Source organism: Harpegnathos saltator, unplaced genomic scaffold (genome assembly GCF_003227715.2).
Source record: "Harpegnathos saltator strain DR-91 unplaced genomic scaffold, Hsal_v8.6 scaffold144, whole genome shotgun sequence".
Taxonomy (NCBI): Eukaryota; Metazoa; Arthropoda; class Insecta; order Hymenoptera; family Formicidae; genus Harpegnathos; species Harpegnathos saltator.
In genome coordinates, this window is record NW_020229922.1 from 384,092 (window position 1) to 401,778 (window position 17,687).

Consider the following 17,687-nt stretch of genomic DNA (forward strand, 5'->3'; position numbering starts at 1 on the left):
TACACATAAGGAAACTTTCAGTACTGCAGCGAAGGTTCCCTCGCGCTGCAAGAAGCTCGCGGCGGGAATAAACAGATTAATCTCAGAGTCACGGAAACTGCGCGAAAAAAGGCGCATCAGCGGCAATTAGATTGTTTTACGAGATATGGTGGAACTCGATTTACAATTCGTCCGCGCGATTATGTACGCGGACCGCCCGAGTATCCCATTAATAATCGACGCGTCCTTGTTTTTTGTCGCGCAGGAGAAAACCCGATCTGTTCCTCGCGCGGCAGATATTCGCGCGTAAACGCGCCGATATCGAGTCAATTATGATTAATCTCCGATCTGTTCGATGCCCCGTACATGCACGCGGTATGAGAGACAGGGGGAGGAAGGAAGAGAGGAAGAGAAGGACAGGGAGGAGGCCTCGTCATTTTCCGCTGTTCGACCGTTTGACGACTCCGTCGTCAATATGTCATCGCGAATAATTAATGCTCCAGAATCAAACCGGTGTTTTTCGCAACGACGAGAGGCAAAGAGCGAAGTGAGCGACAGAAAAGTTGGTCGCTCCAGCCGGTTTGGCGTTGCAACAAAATCAAGAAGAACTTCCTTCATTTCAAAACGAACACGCGAAATGATTCTCGCTGGTATACCCGCGCGTCACGTTGCGACATTGTGCATACGTTACGCACAACCGATTGTTTACGCGATGCTTGCGTATAAAAATAATGAAAACTTATCTTTCAGGTATAAGGGATGGATTATTACCTGTTTAGAATCAAATGAAAAAGCACCAACCCGCGCCATCTTTAGATTTATCGTGTTGAGTTGTATTATGACCTCGTGTCGTTGTAAAGATCAGTGGCGGCTCCTAGCGGAAACTTTGAAACTTTGAAACCAATGAAAGCAACATGTCGAAGAGCTCGGGCTTATGAGCACTGAACACAGAGAATCTTAAGCGATAAAGAAATTGACCAATCACAGCCCAGACAACACCGGACATCCAATAGATGTTCACGTCCAATTTATATCCGTGTATGTCCGATTTACGTTCGTGGATATAAATTGGACGTAACAAGGATGTCCTTATTGGACATCGGACCTGTAGGACGTCCGATGTCCGAAGTTGTGACAAACGTACGTCCTATGGACGTCCAATGGACATCCATGTGCTGTCTGGAAGTTGAATATTTCTGAGCCGTAAGAAAAATAATCAATTTTGATTAGTCAATTTTCTAACTGTTTTTGTATCTTAATGTTTAAGTTTTCCTGCATGTTCGGACTCTAATTATAACAATTTATTTCGCCACTGAAACAAAAGAGGAATCTTCTTTGATTTCACTGAACCAAGACCCGAACCACCGACGAGACACTAATAAAAACCATTGATCTTACGAGACTAAGAATACCAGAGAAATTTTGCTGAGCGTTACCGCCTTCTTAGGAATATCGTGGCTGAAATATGAAGCTCGAAATACGAATAATAGTAATAAATATTATAGGCAATTATAAGGAACAAATTAATTTATTCTGTGCGTGGCCCTCGTCTAGCGCCCTCTGTCGTACGGAGCATGAGTCGTGTAGACGAAACAGAAGATGATCCAGAGTAGGCAAGGAGTGTATGGCGGAGAGAGTATATGTCGCGACAGAGAAGGACGGAACGGCGAATAAAGAGGATCATCCTGTACGTTAACTGTATCGTATCGTATTATCTTATTGAGTACCGATTGCCAGATCAGTGTTTCCGATCCTTCCTCTTTCAAATTGTGACCACGCTCGATTGATATTGAGATTGGATATTCCCACAGAATCAGAAGTGAGATATGAACATGGGACATTAATTAACAATGTTCCTATCTCTCAGAAGTGGAATACTGTTTCCCACAATATGGAGTAATGGAAAAAGATACAGAAAAATATGAATATTGACAAGGTAATGCTAAAGACTGTCAGTCCTGAGTAAATTTTCATATGGGCAAAAAGGTTCAAGAAGAACATAACATTTGTACCTTTGCATAATATTAATTAACAAGTTCAGGCAATTTAAGTTTACGTATACGTTAATTATAACCTCTCAGGGACTACTTCTCTTCTTTGCTCTCTGCTTCAGAAATGAAAATTAAATTCTATAAAACATAAAAACAAAGAAAAGACAAATATTCATGTTATCTTCGGTGTAACTAAAATCATCTGTATTACTCTGACTTTTGAACTAGCTGAAAATCCCTCGGAGCCTTTTGTCAATATAAAAATTTATTTAGGACTGATAGTCTTTAGCATTACTTCGTCGGTGCCCAAACTATATTCAGTCCCACGAATCGCAATTAGCAAAGATTCAAACCTCCCAGGTACTCAATTTTTCAGAATTGCTTAGATGGCATTAGGCAAACCATTTGTTTTTCATTCAAATACTATACAAAACTTGGTATATATATTGATTAGTTATTTAAGTTATTTAATATGAAGATTTTTTTTAAATAATTTTAAAAAATAAAATGAATTCCAACAGTACATGATGTTCCCAAGTGGTCATCCATCCAAGTACTAACCGTGCCCAATGCTGCTTAACTGCAGTGTTCGGATGAGAACTGGTGTTTTCAGTGTTTTTTTTTAATTGTTTATTTATTCGACAACAGAATATATTCTATACATAGTATTTACTCCAATAAACAAAAGTATTTAATATCCGAACACTTAATATAAGATTTGTCAACTTCTAGAGTTATTTCGCAGATATTTTATCTTAACACTTTACTTACTACTAAGATTATTCTTAACTTATGCTTATATAATTATATGTTCTCAGGAACTGGGAACACTACTAAAGTGCTTCAGATACTCATTCCCAAAAAAAGTCGCATAAAAGGAAACTAATATATTGTTATATTTTAACATTTAATGTAAAAATTAACTATAGTTTAATTAATATTAATTAACTATACTAAAAAATAAAAAACAAAACATAAACATATATATCATACATTTTATTTATTCTTTATTATTTTTTTCATCCACCAATATTTCTCTCTATGTTTACTATATATATTGTGCTTATCTTTGGACGGTATTGCTTTATTGTATTTTAAGAACTTATCTTTTTTACTATCTAAATATGAATTGTATTCAATCTTTTTTCTGGCTTTATGTCTCGGTACGTGATAAATAATCGGCACTCCATGTTTATCCTGAATGTATCCATTCTTGTCTAGTATATGAAAGTATATGAAAGCTTCAGGAGGGATAAATCCAGTTGTCAATGTGTTTTTAATATAATTGTCATCCGGATAGGCAATCAAATATATCATGTTGTTATCTATTATTTCTGAGGATCTGAGAAAAGTCTCTCGTGAGTTTTATAATAAAATTATCAATTCTGCTGATGTTTGCCTTATCGTATATTATTTCATTACTTATATACTTTTGATAATTAGATTCTTTGGATCTGTAACTCTTTAGGCACGCTCTAAGACATCTTCTTTCGAATTTCCTAATTAATTCCATCATTGAGGCACTAATGTTATACCATATTTCACATCCATAAGTAATAATCGGCCTAATTAACAGTTGATAACATATGAGTTTTACATCGCTATTTAATCTCTTAGAATAGAATAGTCTTCCATAACTTAAGAATATCTTTTTTGCTTTGTTAAGTTGGATAAAATGATGTTCGTTAAATAGAAATCTCTCATCTATATGAACACCAAGGTATTTTACTGTTTTTTTGTGTTTTATATTTTCTTCATTTTCTTTGCCTCCTTTTAAATTAAAAAACTTATATTGTCTAGCTATATTCTGAGACGCAGTTCTAATTGATGGCCTGGATGGAATAAGATCGATTCACATTTTTCCACGTTAACTTTTAATTCCACGCATTATAATAATTGAATATCTTTATTAGCGCTTTTTGTAATTTGTCTTGTACATTTATCGGTTTTTTATCTGCGTAATATACAATGAGATCATCTGCATATGCAATAAGCGAACAATCCGTGTTTTGAGGTCCGAATAGGTTTATAACATCACTTGTAAAAATATTAAATAATATGGGTGAGTTGATCGTACCTTGTTGGAGACCATTCTTAAAAATGAAACTTCTTGATGAGATTTCGTTCTCACAGTACGCTTGGAAGGATCTGTTTACCGTCATGTTCCATATTAACTTTATTAAGAAAGTCGGAAAATTTTTTTATATTAACTTAAATATTAGTCCCTCAAACCATACTATGTCGAACGCTTTCTCTAAATCAACCAGGCATGCTCCTACACATTTACCACCGTTGAGTGCCCAGTTTATATCTGAAGAAAGTTCATTAATAGCGTGTACCGTGGAATGAAATCTACGAAAATCGAATTGAGTGTCTGGAATAATTTTGTTCTCATAACAAAATTGTACTATAATATCATTTATTATTCTTTCGTAAACTTTACCAATATTAGGTAATAAACTAATAGGTCTGTAACTATTGGGTTTTGATCTATCTTTATCTTTTTTTGTTATAGAAATTACCTTAGCTTTTTCCATTTATCTGGAAAATACATATGATTTAACATATTGTTAAAAAGTATTGTGAAATAATATATTAGTTTTTTGGGAATATTCTTAAGCGCTATATTAGGAATATTATCGTAACCAGCAGATTTTTTATTATTTAAAGTCTTAAATTTATTTACAATTATAATTTCATTTGAAAAATATAACGGAATATTATCTATTTCCTTAGGATTATTACCAAGATTGTTTTCATTAAAAATACAGACTGTGGCCTCAACCTTTTTATCTTGCAAAATATCGTTTTTCATTTTATTGCAAACGCTTTTTACAATATTGTTTAATGGCCTATTCCCCAAATTTTGATTTTGATTGTTGATTGAAGCAAAATGCGAACCCATGATATCGAGTTTATGATTTAAGTTAGTTATTAAATAATTTTCCTCGGAATCTATGTATGTTTTAGTCAAAAGATCAATGTTAATATAAGCTTCTTCTAGTAAGTTTTTGCTTTTTGTCGGAATCTTTAAAGTGGACAGAACGAAATAATCTTTTTTTCTAAATAGTTTATTAATTTCTGGGAACATTTTCTTCGATTCCTTCGGGTTGATTTTACTAATTCTGTTAAACTAATATTTACTGACCGATTCTTCAATTTTTCTTCTCAAGTTTATTCTTACTAGCTTGATTTTTCTTTTGAGCAATTTTAAAGATTGCATGGTTTATCTGTCTGTGTTGAATGATCTATTTAGTTTATGAATTTGAGAAAGTAGCTTACTTTTTTCTTTTTGTAATTGTCTAATTTCTTTATTAATATATTTATCAATGGAATTACTGTTATTACTTTTTGGGATTGAGATTTCTAAGGCTTCGGAGATTTTATTATTAATTTTTTCTAGAAAAATATCGATTTCAGATAATGTCAAGTTTCTATCGTTCGGTATATTAAAATCTAATTCGTTTAGAATTTTAGTAAATTCTTCCCACTTTACTTTGTTAAAATTTAATCTGCCTAAATTTGGAAAGGTGGTCATGTCAATTAATGTCTTTGCTTTCGACATTGAAAAGCAATGCTTCATGGTCACTTTCAAATGAAATATTATGTATTCTGTTATGTATGGTATCTGTAAAATTAAGTCTAGCATCCGCGAATACTAGATCTAGGTAAGATCCATTCTTAGGATATGATGGTTTTAGAGTGTGATAAATATTTATGCCATAATCAATTTTGTTATCTTCGAGCCAATTATTGAGTGCAATTCCCCTTTCATTATTCGTTGCGTTAGACCAGCTATGTCGAGCATTAAAATCGCCGGCTATGATATAATAATTCGAAGGAGGGTTGAGATTTAGCTCTTCATAAATTGCTTGAAATTCAGTAATAAATTTGTCGTTATTTCTTTTACTCATATATACGCATATGCGGAAATAATATAAAGTTTTATGTTATTTGTTAATTTAATTCTTATAATTGAATGCTCTAATGATTCATATTCTTTTTGTAGTTTAATTGTTGTAAATTTGATATTTTTTTTTAATTAGAATAGCGGTGCCCCCTCTTGTATTATTATCTCTATCGTTTCTGACTGTGTTAAAATCTTTAAAATAAAGCACATGTTTTTCGTTCAATTTTGTTTCACATAGAGAAACTAAATCCGGATTGTTATTATCAATTAAATTGAGTAGAGCCATTCTTTTAAAGTTGCTAATCATGGAATTTACATTTACAGAAATACATCTGAACGTTAATGTGTTAATATTTAATATTTTATTATTATCCATTATCTGTTACTATTTTTTTCTAATTGCCCCGCTATTATGTCAAAGTGAGAATATATATTTTCAATCGATTTTTCCAGAGATTCAATTCTAATTAAATTTTTAGTAATAAGATATGAAATGGGCTCAGATCTATTTTTACGGATTCTTTAACTATATTGAAATCCTTTATTTGTGTCTTTCCAGGATATACCCTTAAGAGATTAGAGTTATCCGATGCTACACTATTTGGTTTTCCTTTCTTGGTAGTGTCTGCATATGTCACGCCTGGTTTTATGTTTGAAATATTTTTGTTTGAAATTAAAACAGGACTGTTCGCTTGTTTGTTTTTATTATCTAACCTAAGCCTTATTTCTTTAATTTTTGGACAACCTCTGTAAGATGCTGGGTGATCAAAATCCTTACAGTTGATACAGTACACTTGTTTGACATCCGAGTTCAATATTTTACACTCTCCCGGCTGGTGCATTATTACATTTAACACATCTATACTGCATATTACAGTTCACTGCTGCATGCCCCATTCTTTGACATCTTCTGCATTGTATGATTTCTCTCTTTTTTAATTTTTCCCAGTAAATTACGTGGTGATTTAAATATTTGATTTCTTTTAATTTTGATAAATTGCTATCTGCTGCTAGCTGAACCATAAAGATAGGTAAGATTTTGTTATTCTGATTTGAGTGTTTTGTAGAGAATCTGTTAACTTTAATAAATTTTAGGCCCTCAATATCTTGACCCTGAAGCTCCTTAATTACTTCATTTCCTGTGTAAGTGAAATTTAGTCCTTTTAGTAAAAATACTGGATTTTTTCTGTTTTAGCAATATAAGAATAAAAATTTGTATTAGCTTTAGAGAGAACCTCTTTTGCTCTTTTAAAATTATTCAGTGTGTGAAATTGTGCAATATGTTTACTGTTATTTAATCTTTTAATATGAAAATTGTCAACTTTTAGTTCTTTCTCAAACAAGCATACTGTATCTTTAGGATCTTGGTATATGTTTATCGGTAGTGGTTTATCCTTAATCTTTATACCTTCACTAATGTTATACTTCTCTCTACATGTCCTGTTACTCGGCTTGTCTTTTTCGGTTGATTCCATTCTGTTTCTTGCCCTATGTGATTCTGATTGAGCCATGAGCGTTGAGGTTTTATCTGTGGATTTAGTCTTCTTTTTATTTTTCTTATTCAGCTGCTTAATAAAGGATTCCCCAGAATCTGAAGAACGTTCCATCTCTTGAGTAGATATCTCAACCTTTCTTTCCTTATCTAAAATTTTTGATTGTTGAGAAAGCCTCTCAATATTTTATTGTAGGGTTTCAATAGTTTTTTTAAATCTGCTATCTCTTCTTTTAAGTCCTTATTTTCCTTTATTATTTCGTTGTTATACGGTGATTGTTCATATTCCATACTACTCTTTGCAACAGATGTACTTGTTGACTCTGACCTGTTGTTTCTATTTTGTTTAACTATTTTGAAGTTTGGAGTGGGTTCACTTTTTCTTTTGTATGTATCTGTTGTCCTATTTTGTTGTAAAAACGAATCCATTTTTGATTGTGAAATAGGATTTTCAATTAATTTCTGTAATTCTTTATGTTGAGTATCCGTTCTTGGTTCAATATTTGAGGTTAAGTAAGGCTGTTATTATCGACTTGCATATCTATATTTAATCCAATGCTTGGATTTAAGTCTAAATATTTATTATTGTCCTTTTTAGCTTAAGCCAGTATGACTTAGACACCTGGCTATTATAATGCTTTTCAAACATTATTAATTTAATTTATTCGCACTCTAGATCGTAGACACACTATGTATTCAACGGCGTCCGGTGCGACACTGGTGTTCTCAGCGTGGTATGACCGTTGACGATAGCAGTATCTTGTTTTATGCGTAAATTGCGGAATTGAGAATCATTGCACAATTCCAAAGTTTTGACCATGTGTATTAGTAATAAATAAACATACGATTAATATAAAAAAAACACGGAGCAATAATTGAGAAAGAAAGAAGAAAAATTAGAAAGCTCATTTCTTTCTCAATTTCGTAAACAGTGGTTTGAAAAATATAGCACCGTTGCAAAATTTGTCTCGATCGAGTGTGCTAAATAAATAAATGTATAGAAGCTGTACACAGGAATCTCGAAAAATTATTCAAATAAATAAAAAGAATTTACGCCAACAGTACACGGTGTTCCCAGGTGGTCACCCATCCAAGTACTAACCGTGCCCAACGCTGCTTAACTGCAGTGATCAGACGAGAACTGGTGTTTTCAGCGTGGTATGACCGTTGACGAAAGTAACATCTTTTTTTAAGCGTGAACTCGCCAACTGAGAATCATTATATAACTCCAAAGTTTTCACCATGTGTATTAGTAATAAATAAACATACGATTAATATAAAAAGAGACGAAGAAACAATTGAGGAAGAAGGTAAAGAAAATTAAAAAGCTCATTTCTTTCTCAATTTTGTAAACAGTGGTTTGAAAAATATAGCACCGTTGCAAAATTTGTCTCGATCGAGTGTGCTAAATAAATAAATGTATAGAAGCTGTACACAGGAATCTCGAAAAATTATTCAAAAAAATAAAAAAAATTTACACCAACAGTACACGGTGTTCCCAGGTGGTCACCCATCCAAGTACTAACCGTGCCCAACGCTGCTTAACTGCAGTGATCGGACGAGAACTGGTGTTTTCAGCGTGGTATGACCGTTGACATTAGTAGTATCTTATTTTAAGCATAAATTGTGGAATTGAGAATCATTGTACAATTCCAAAGTTTTGACCATGTGTATTAGTAATAAATAAACATACGATTAATATAAAAAAAATACACGGAGCAATAATTGAGAAAGAAAGAAGAGAAAATTAGAGTTCAACTCACTTTCTTAATATTGTAAACAGTGGTTTCAAAAATACGGCACCGCTGCAAAATTTGTCTCGACCTTGTGTGCTAAATAAATAAATGTATGAAAATTGTATACAAGAATCTCGCGAAAATGTTGAAAAGAACAAAAAAAAATGAACGCCAACAGTACACGGTGTTCCCAGGTGGTCACCCATCCAAGTACTAACCATGCCCAACGCTGCTTAACTGCAGTGATCAGACGAGAACTGGTGTTTTCAGCGTGGTATGACCGTTGACGATAGTAACATCTTTTTTTAAGCGTGAACTCGCCAACTGAGAATCATTATATAACTCCAAACTTTTCACCATGTGTATTAGTAATAAATAAACATACGATTAATATAAAAAAAACACGGAGCAATAATTGAGAAAGAAAGAAGAAAAAATTAGAAAGCTCATTTCTTTCTCAATTTCGTAAACAGTGGTTTGAAAAATATAGCACCGTTGCAAAATTTGTCTCGATCGAGGGTGCTAAATAAATAAATGTATAGAAGCTGTACACAGGAATCTCGAAAAATTATTCAAAAAAATAAAAAGAATTTACGCCAACAGTACACGGTGTTCCCAGGTGGTCACCCATCCAAGTACTAACCGTGCCCAACGCTGCTTAACTGCAGTGATCGGACGAGAACTGGTGTTTTCAGCGTGGTATGACCGTTGACAATAGTAGTATCTTATTTTAAGCATAAATTGCGGAATTGAGAATCATTGCACAATTCCAAAGTTTTGACCATGTGTATTAGTAATAAATAAACATACGATTAATATAAAAAAAACACGGAGCAATAATTGAGAAAGAAAGAAGAAAAATTAGAAAGCTCATTTCTTTCTCAATTTCGTAAACAGTGGTTTGAAAAATATAGCACCGTTGCAAAATTTGTCTCGATCGAGTGTGCTAAATAAATAAATGTATAGAAACTGTACACAGGAATCTCGAAAAATTATTCAAAAAAATAAAAAGAATTTACGCCAACAGTACACGGTGTTCCCAGGTGGTCACCCATCCAAGTACTAACCGTGCCCAACGCTGCTTAACTGCAGTGATCAGACGAGAACTGGTGTTTTCAGCGTGGTATGACCGTTGACGAAAGTAACATCTTTTTTTAAGCGTGAACTCGCCAACTGAGAATCATTATATAACTCCAAAGTTTTCACCATGTGTATTAGTAATAAATAAACATACGATTAATATAAAAAGAGACGAAGAAACAATTGAGGAAGAAGGTAAAGAAAATTAAAAAGCTCATTTCTTTCTCAATTTTGTAAACAGTGGTTTGAAAAATATAGCACCGTTGCAAAATTTGTCTCGATCGAGTGTGCTAAATAAATAAATGTATAGAAGCTGTACACAGGAATCTCGAAAAATTATTCAAAAAAATAAAAGAAATTTACACCAACAGTACACGGTGTTCCCAGGTGGTCACCCATCCAAGTACTAACCGTGCCCAACGCTGCTTAACTGCAGTGATCGGACGAGAACTGGTGTTTTCAGCGTGGTATGACCGTTGACGATAGGAGCATCTTGTTTGAAGCATAAATTATGGAATTGAGAATTATTGTACAATTCCAAAGTTTTGACCATGTGTATTAGTAATAAATAAACATACGATTAATATAAAAAAAATACACAGAGCAATAATTGAGAAAGAAAGAAGAGAAAATTAGAGCTCATCTCTCTTTCTTAATATTTTAAATAGTGGTTTGAAAAATACAGCACCGCTGCAAAATTTGTCTCGATCGGGTGTGCTAAATAAATAAATGTATAGAAGCTGTACACAGGAATCTCGAAAAATTATTCAAAAAAATAAAAAGAATTTACGCCAACAGTACACGGTGTTCCCAGGTGGTCACCCATCCAAGTACTAACCGTGCCCAACGCTGCTTAACTGCAGTGATCGGACGAGAACTGGTGTTTTCAGCGTGGTATGACCGTTGACGATAGGAGCATCTTGTTTGAAGCATAAATTATGGAATTGAGAATTATTGTACAATTCCAAAGTTTTAACCATGTGTATTAATAATAAATAAACATACGATTAATATAAAAAAAATACACAGAGCAATAATTGAGAAAGAAAGAAGAGAAAATTAGAGCTCATCTCTCTTTCTTAATATTTTAAATAGTGGTTTGAAAAATACAGCACCGCTGCAAAATTTGTCTCGATCGGGTGTGCTAAATAAATAAATGTATAGAAGCTGTACACAGGAATCTCGAAAAATTATTCAAAAAAATAAAAAGAATTTACGCCAACAGTACACGGTGTTCCCAGGTGGTCACCCATCCAAGTACTAACCGTGCCCAACGCTGCTTAACTGTAGTGATCGGACGAGAACTGGTGTTTTCAGCGTGGTATGACCGTTGACAGCAGTACTGTCTTTTTTAAGCATGAACTAGTTAACTGGGAATTATTGACAATTATTAAACACAACTTCAAAATTTAGACAATGTGCGTTAGTAATAAATAAATATACGATTAAAATTTAAAAAAACTCGAAAAAATAATTGAGGAAGAAGAGAAAATTAGAAAGCTCACCTCTCTTTCTCAATTTCGTAAACAGTGATTTGAAAAATACAGCACCGCTGCAAAATTTGCCTCGGTTGTGTGGTGTTACGTCCTGCGGACTCCGCGTACTTTGAATTTGTTGTCAAGTAGGGCGGGTTGTATTTTATATTATACGATCAAATGTTCATATTCCGCGACCTTCCGAGAACAGTGATGTCACACACACAGATTTCTCTTTCTTTTTCTCTCTGCTTTAATCACCGGAGTTTCCTCTATTTCCGTCGGAAAAGATCCGCTGAGTTATTTTGGCCATATATCTCCTCTCCAAATAACCTTAAATAACTTCCCGTTCGGAGCAATAATTTTCTTTGAAGACGGACTGACCAGACAATCTTTCATGCTATTATATGATATTACTAGCCTTTGATCTTCGGAAACTCATGCTTTCCCATGTTATTTATAAATTCTTATCGCGCACAACCTCTGACTAACCCTAGCGGACCCTAGGCTTCTTTTATAAATAAGGGAAATCGAATTTATTACTTATCATATGGCCGAATGCGTTCAAGCATGATACCGCACGACGATATCTCTGGAATTTTCGATACCCCGAAAATACTAACAATCTTGAATCAACTCCTATCCCGTTTCCCACGCGCTTAATCATTGATAACAGTACCACGACATCGTTCTTAGAAATATCGATATTTAGTTCTTAAGATAACTGCCACGTTTTTTTATTTACAAAAGACTTTCGAAATCCTCTTATTGCCACATGCATCTTATCTCCTATAAAATAATCTTCTGGAACATTTCCCCCAAAACTCCACTCTCTCAACCGAGTTGACTTTTTGAGAAAAGTCAAAAGACTCACTCACTTCTCGCCGATCCAGCAACCAGGACAGACGCTTCTCTCCAGCACCCCTTCAGGGTTTCTTAACAATCAAGCCAACTTGTGGCTTAGACCGACCAGTATTCTTCACTTGTTAATTATTCGGTGTAACGATCTTGTGCCTTCTTGGGCCATTGAGAGCGATCCTGCCGAAACCAGTTGCCTGTCCTTGGCGCAGAACTTGAGGCATCTATCCTCACGGAGACGCAGCAACCACACCTTTCATTGTCTATCAAGATCAGAGAAGTCCAGCAGTAAGTTATTTATATTTTCTTTTACCTGAGTGACCTTTTTCGTTTCATTTCTTTTTATCTTTTCTTCTCTCTCTTTTCTTTTCCTTTCGTTTTACTTCCGTTTTCTATCCCCCTTGGCATTCCTCTTTAATTGTTAAATCAGACGCCAGTGGCCAATCTTTTCGATCACAGTCGGACATAACGAACATGGAATTTTGCTTAGACCGCGATTGTTTATACATATATATATATACGTACACATTATAAAAGCTTATAAATTTTATTTCATTGTGAATATCCGTCTAATTACTAATAAAACAAGTTGTTTGTAATTGTAAGCCAATCACGGTTTCCAAATAATTATTCTCAACCAAAAAATTCTCCCTTCCCTCAACCGTCGCTCCTATCCCAGGTAAAAGGATTCAGTTCCTTAACCCAAATAAAGGACCACCGACGTACGTCCACGACAGATAAAGGGGTCATTCCGGTCCTTGATCTGTATCGCAGACTTGCGAGTACGTCGGAGCTTGCGAAAGCAAGCGTCAAGTTGCGTTCCTCCTCCAGGACGTAACAGTGGGCTAAATAAATAAATGTGTGAAAGCTGTACACAGGAATCTCGAAAACTTATTCAAAAAAACAAAAAAATATGAACGCCAACAGTACACGGTGTTCCCAAGTGGTCACCCATCCAAGTACTAACCGTGCCCAACGCTGCTTAACTACAGTGATCGGACGAGAACTGGTGTTTTCAGCGTGGTATGACCGTTGACGGTAGTACTATCTTTTTTTAAGTATAAACTATCTAACTGGGGATCATTGTACAATTCCAAAATTCTAATTATGTGTTAGTAATAAATAAATGTACGATTAATATAAAAGGAGATACGAAGAAACAATTGAGGAAGAAGGAAGAGAAAATTAGAAAGCTCACTTCTCTTTCTCTATTTCGTAAACAGTGGTTTGAAAAATACAGCACCGCTGCAAAATTTGTCTCGGTTGTGTGTGCTAAATGAATAACATGTGAAAGCTGTATACTGGAATCACGAGAAATTATTTAAAAGAAGAAAAAAGAAATGACGCCAACAATACACGGGGTTCCCAGGTCACCATTCAAATACTAATCAATGCTGTTTAACTGCAGTGATTGGACGAAAATATTTTTTTTAACGAGAACTTTATTTCATATATAAACGAAATTTAACAAACAATTATCACAAATTATTCACTGTATTGCAGTTCGCTTTAACCAAACTTAGTCTAACTTTAACCTATGGTTGATACTTATTTTGTAAGTAAGATAACAAATTTATACTCATTTTTCGTTAATATAATTATTTTCTTTGGTTTTGTCTTATTTTTTTAACGCTTTATTGTAATTTATAGGAAAAAATAAAATAAAAAAACCTATAATGCTATTTGCATTTTCCGCATATTTGTTGCAGTACTTAAGTAATATGTTTTAATATTTTTGTATATTGCTTTGTAAAATATGGGTAATTTTTGATATGGCAATTTGTACTTAAAGTTACTAGGTATGTTACTAGGTCTTTGCGTATTGTTGTTATGTTTTCAGATAATTTATTATTTTGTAATTGAGTGTTATAGAATTTTTCTGCTATATCCATTATATATTCTTTTATAGGCATTATTTTCGCTTCATTGTGTAGACAATCAATTTTACTGTATCTGTCCCTATTCAGTACTAGTCTTAGACATTTATTTTAAAATCTTTGCAACGGTATTATTCTGGTCTTTGCTATATCACAACACACTGCAGCTGCATATGTGATAGCTGGACTTTTTATGATTTTGTATATTAACAATTTATTGTATTTACTGACTGCGGAGTCCTTTATCATTAATGGGTACAGTTGTTTTACTATTGCATATGTTTTTCTTAAGACAGCACTTATGTGTGTATTGTACGTTAACTTATTATCTATGTTAACACCAAGGTATTTGACAAAGGTTTTACACTAGGTTTTTTATTTGTATATTTCTACTGGCTGAATAATTTTAGAGTTTTTAAACTTTCTGCTGAATACTGTTACTTTTGTCTTTTCGGTATTAATTATAATTTTCCATTTATTAAAATATTCTTCTAATAAATATAAATTAATTTGTATCTGTTTAGCAGCAACTATGGCACTAAATAAGTGCGCAAAAATTGCTGTGTCGTCAGCATATAGCGCCATCTTAATTTTTTCGAATTTAATTATATCATTTATAAAAATTGTGAAGAGTGCTGGCTCAAAGACGGACTCTTGTGGTACTTCAGCCTTTATTCGTCTTTCTTTTGAATATGTATTATTTATTTTAACCTGCAATTTCCTATCGTACAAATATGAATGCATGAGTTTAACTATAAATGGGGGATATTTATATTTTATCATTTTGTATAATAGACCATCCAGCCATACTCTGTAGAAAGCTTTTTCTATGTCTAATAATATCATCAACGTTACGTTATCTTTGTTGAAATTATACCTTATGTCATTAACAATTCTGACCGTTTGTTAAACAGTATTGTGTCCCTCTCTGAACTCGAATTGCTCATCCATTATAATTTTGTTCTGCTTTTCGTGTTTCCTGATCTTAGTTAATATTAACTTTTCCACAACCTTACTTATATTTGATAATAAACTGATTGGTCTGTAACTGGCTGGTTTTGTGAGGTTCTTGTCAGGTTTTGGTATTGGTATAACTATTGCTATCTTCCAGTCTTTCTGATAGTATCCTATTCTCAATATTGCATTTGTAATATATATTAGCTGTACTTTTGCCTTTTCACTTAAATTTTTAATTAATATATTTTGTATGCCATCTTTACCAGACGCTTTTAATGCAGAAAGTGCAGGAAGTGCTAGTACTATTATCAATATCACTAGGCGTTACTGAGATATGCTTGTAATTTTGTTTTTTCTTATTTCCCTTATTGTTTTATTTACTATTTTTATTACTTCTTTTTGTTGTAAGTTATTATTTGTTAAATCTATATCGTGAGCTCTTTCATACTGTGTCGCTAATAATTTTACCTTTTTCTCATCAATGTAAGCTTCTGTATTACCCTCTTTGAGTACTGGTATTGGTTGAAATTTCTTTTTAAATATTTTTGTAGTTTTCCATAGAGAATTATCATGTATACTTATCTTTGAGTCTTTTTCTCCAGATCTCATTTCTGTATTTCTTTATTTGCATTCTTATTTATTGTGTTTGTTGCGTATGTCTTTTTTATATATTGGATTCCTATTTCTTTGCCAGTATCTTCTATTTTTATTTTTTGATTTATTTAAATTTAAAATATCTTTGGGAGGATCCTTCTCTTCACTTTTTATTTTATTTTTCTTTGCCATCTTATTGATAGCTTCTTCTACTTGTAAATTTTATTATTTCTACATCTTCTTTTGTACGATTATTTCTATATCTTCTTTTGTACGAATTTTATTGTTAATTGCTATGCTTGAATCTAGTTTTCCTCTAAACTTAACCAAGTCTATTTCTTGTAGTTATAGTTATATATTTGTAGCTCTGGTTTATTATCCTTTAATTTTCCAATTGTAAATATAATGGGTCTATAGTCTGAATCCATTTCATCAAGTATTTTAGGTTGTGTAGCAGCTCTTACATTCTTATTAATAATAATATCTATTGTTGTAGGTATGTCTCTGTTCTCTGGATAGTGTGTAGGTTCATCAGGGAAGACAATATTGCAATTATTCATTTGGCTGTATCTATACAGAGTATGTCCATTTTTATTATTGATATGGCAGTTCCAAGCCTTGTGTCTTGAGTTGAGATCACCTATTAAAAGAACTTTTTCTCCTAAATTAAATAATGTGTCTAGGTCTCTCTTAGTATAACTTGAGGATGGTCTATTATAACCTGCTATTATATAAATACCATTGATTAGTTTGATGCATACGTTTTCAATTATAACATTCTTAGTTTTAATTAGTTTATAAGATAAATTGTTCTTAATTAATATCATAACTCCTCCTGCCGCGTTGTCCCTATTATATCTTTCACATTTATAATTTCTGATATTATATTTATTCCTAACACTTAGCTTTGTCTCATTTATAATCATAATATCTATCTTATGACTATTAAGAAATTCTATTAGTTCATATGTTCTGTGTCGAATACCATTTGCATACCAAATGCAAATCTTTATTTCATACATTCTGTTTCTAACGTTTGACAAAATTCAATCAATATTTGAAACATTTCAACCTGCTCATTACACTGTTCCATTTCCTGATTTAATTGCTTTACTAACATTAGCATATTCTTTACGTTAAGTTTTGCATTTAGTTTTTTAATATCATTTATGAGTTTAATAAAATCTAAGAAATCATTGTTTGCATTTTGTACATTTTCAGTGACCTCAATGTCCTTTTGCTTACCTCCTATTCTATAATTACTATTATTTTTTATGCAGTCTTTATCACTCATTTTCCATCCACTCCCTATCTCACTTGTTCTTATTGTTTTTAATGTAGGGAATTGTATTGCATCCTTTAAATCAGGTTTATTGAATCCTCTCTCAGCATGATCAGTTCTTGCTTTCTTTGTATCTTGCATTCTTTCCACCCTTATCAGCCTCTTCTTGTATGCTTCACAAATTGTAGCATTAGCAAATGATTCTTGCCGCAGTTAATACATTTAGCTGGTTCGCTGACAGGCTTCTTGCATTCCTTAGTCAGATGCTCTCCTGCGTATTTTAGACATGTTGGATCTGCATAACAATTTATTGTAGCATATCCACGTTCTTGACATCTGTGACACCGTGTGTCTTCTGTTGTTAATATAATTATCCCATACTACCTTAGTGTAGTAACATATTGTGCCTTTTGTTTGAGCATTCCTAATTTTATTTTGTCCACTGTTAACAGAAAC

The 17,687-nt window shown here is 33.0% G+C and overlaps 9 non-coding genes across 9 annotated transcripts; all 9 read right to left on the reverse strand.

Annotated features, from left to right (window-relative positions):
- Window positions 1-8,425: 8,425 nt before the first annotated feature.
- LOC112590764 (5S ribosomal RNA) lies at window positions 8,426-8,544 on the reverse strand. Its single transcript, XR_003114451.1, has one exon. It is a non-coding gene; the product is annotated as a 5S ribosomal RNA (ribosomal RNA).
- Window positions 8,545-8,849: 305 nt separating this feature from the next.
- On the reverse strand, window positions 8,850-8,968 carry LOC112590771 (5S ribosomal RNA). Its single transcript, XR_003114458.1, has one exon. It is a non-coding gene; the product is annotated as a 5S ribosomal RNA (ribosomal RNA).
- A 309-nt stretch (window positions 8,969-9,277) lies between these two features.
- On the reverse strand, window positions 9,278-9,396 carry LOC112590763 (5S ribosomal RNA). Its single transcript, XR_003114450.1, has one exon. It is a non-coding gene; the product is annotated as a 5S ribosomal RNA (ribosomal RNA).
- A 306-nt stretch (window positions 9,397-9,702) lies between these two features.
- LOC112590761 (5S ribosomal RNA) lies at window positions 9,703-9,821 on the reverse strand. The gene has a single exon (XR_003114448.1). It is a non-coding gene; the product is annotated as a 5S ribosomal RNA (ribosomal RNA).
- Window positions 9,822-10,126: 305 nt separating this feature from the next.
- Window positions 10,127-10,245, reverse strand: LOC112590765 (5S ribosomal RNA). Its single transcript, XR_003114452.1, has one exon. It is a non-coding gene; the product is annotated as a 5S ribosomal RNA (ribosomal RNA).
- Window positions 10,246-10,550: 305 nt separating this feature from the next.
- LOC112590772 (5S ribosomal RNA) lies at window positions 10,551-10,669 on the reverse strand. Its single transcript, XR_003114459.1, has one exon. It is a non-coding gene; the product is annotated as a 5S ribosomal RNA (ribosomal RNA).
- A 308-nt stretch (window positions 10,670-10,977) lies between these two features.
- LOC112590762 (5S ribosomal RNA) lies at window positions 10,978-11,096 on the reverse strand. Its single transcript, XR_003114449.1, has one exon. It is a non-coding gene; the product is annotated as a 5S ribosomal RNA (ribosomal RNA).
- Window positions 11,097-11,404: 308 nt separating this feature from the next.
- Window positions 11,405-11,523, reverse strand: LOC112590775 (5S ribosomal RNA). The gene has a single exon (XR_003114462.1). It is a non-coding gene; the product is annotated as a 5S ribosomal RNA (ribosomal RNA).
- Window positions 11,524-13,439: 1,916 nt separating this feature from the next.
- On the reverse strand, window positions 13,440-13,558 carry LOC112590768 (5S ribosomal RNA). Its single transcript, XR_003114455.1, has one exon. It is a non-coding gene; the product is annotated as a 5S ribosomal RNA (ribosomal RNA).
- Window positions 13,559-17,687: the final 4,129 nt, after the last annotated feature.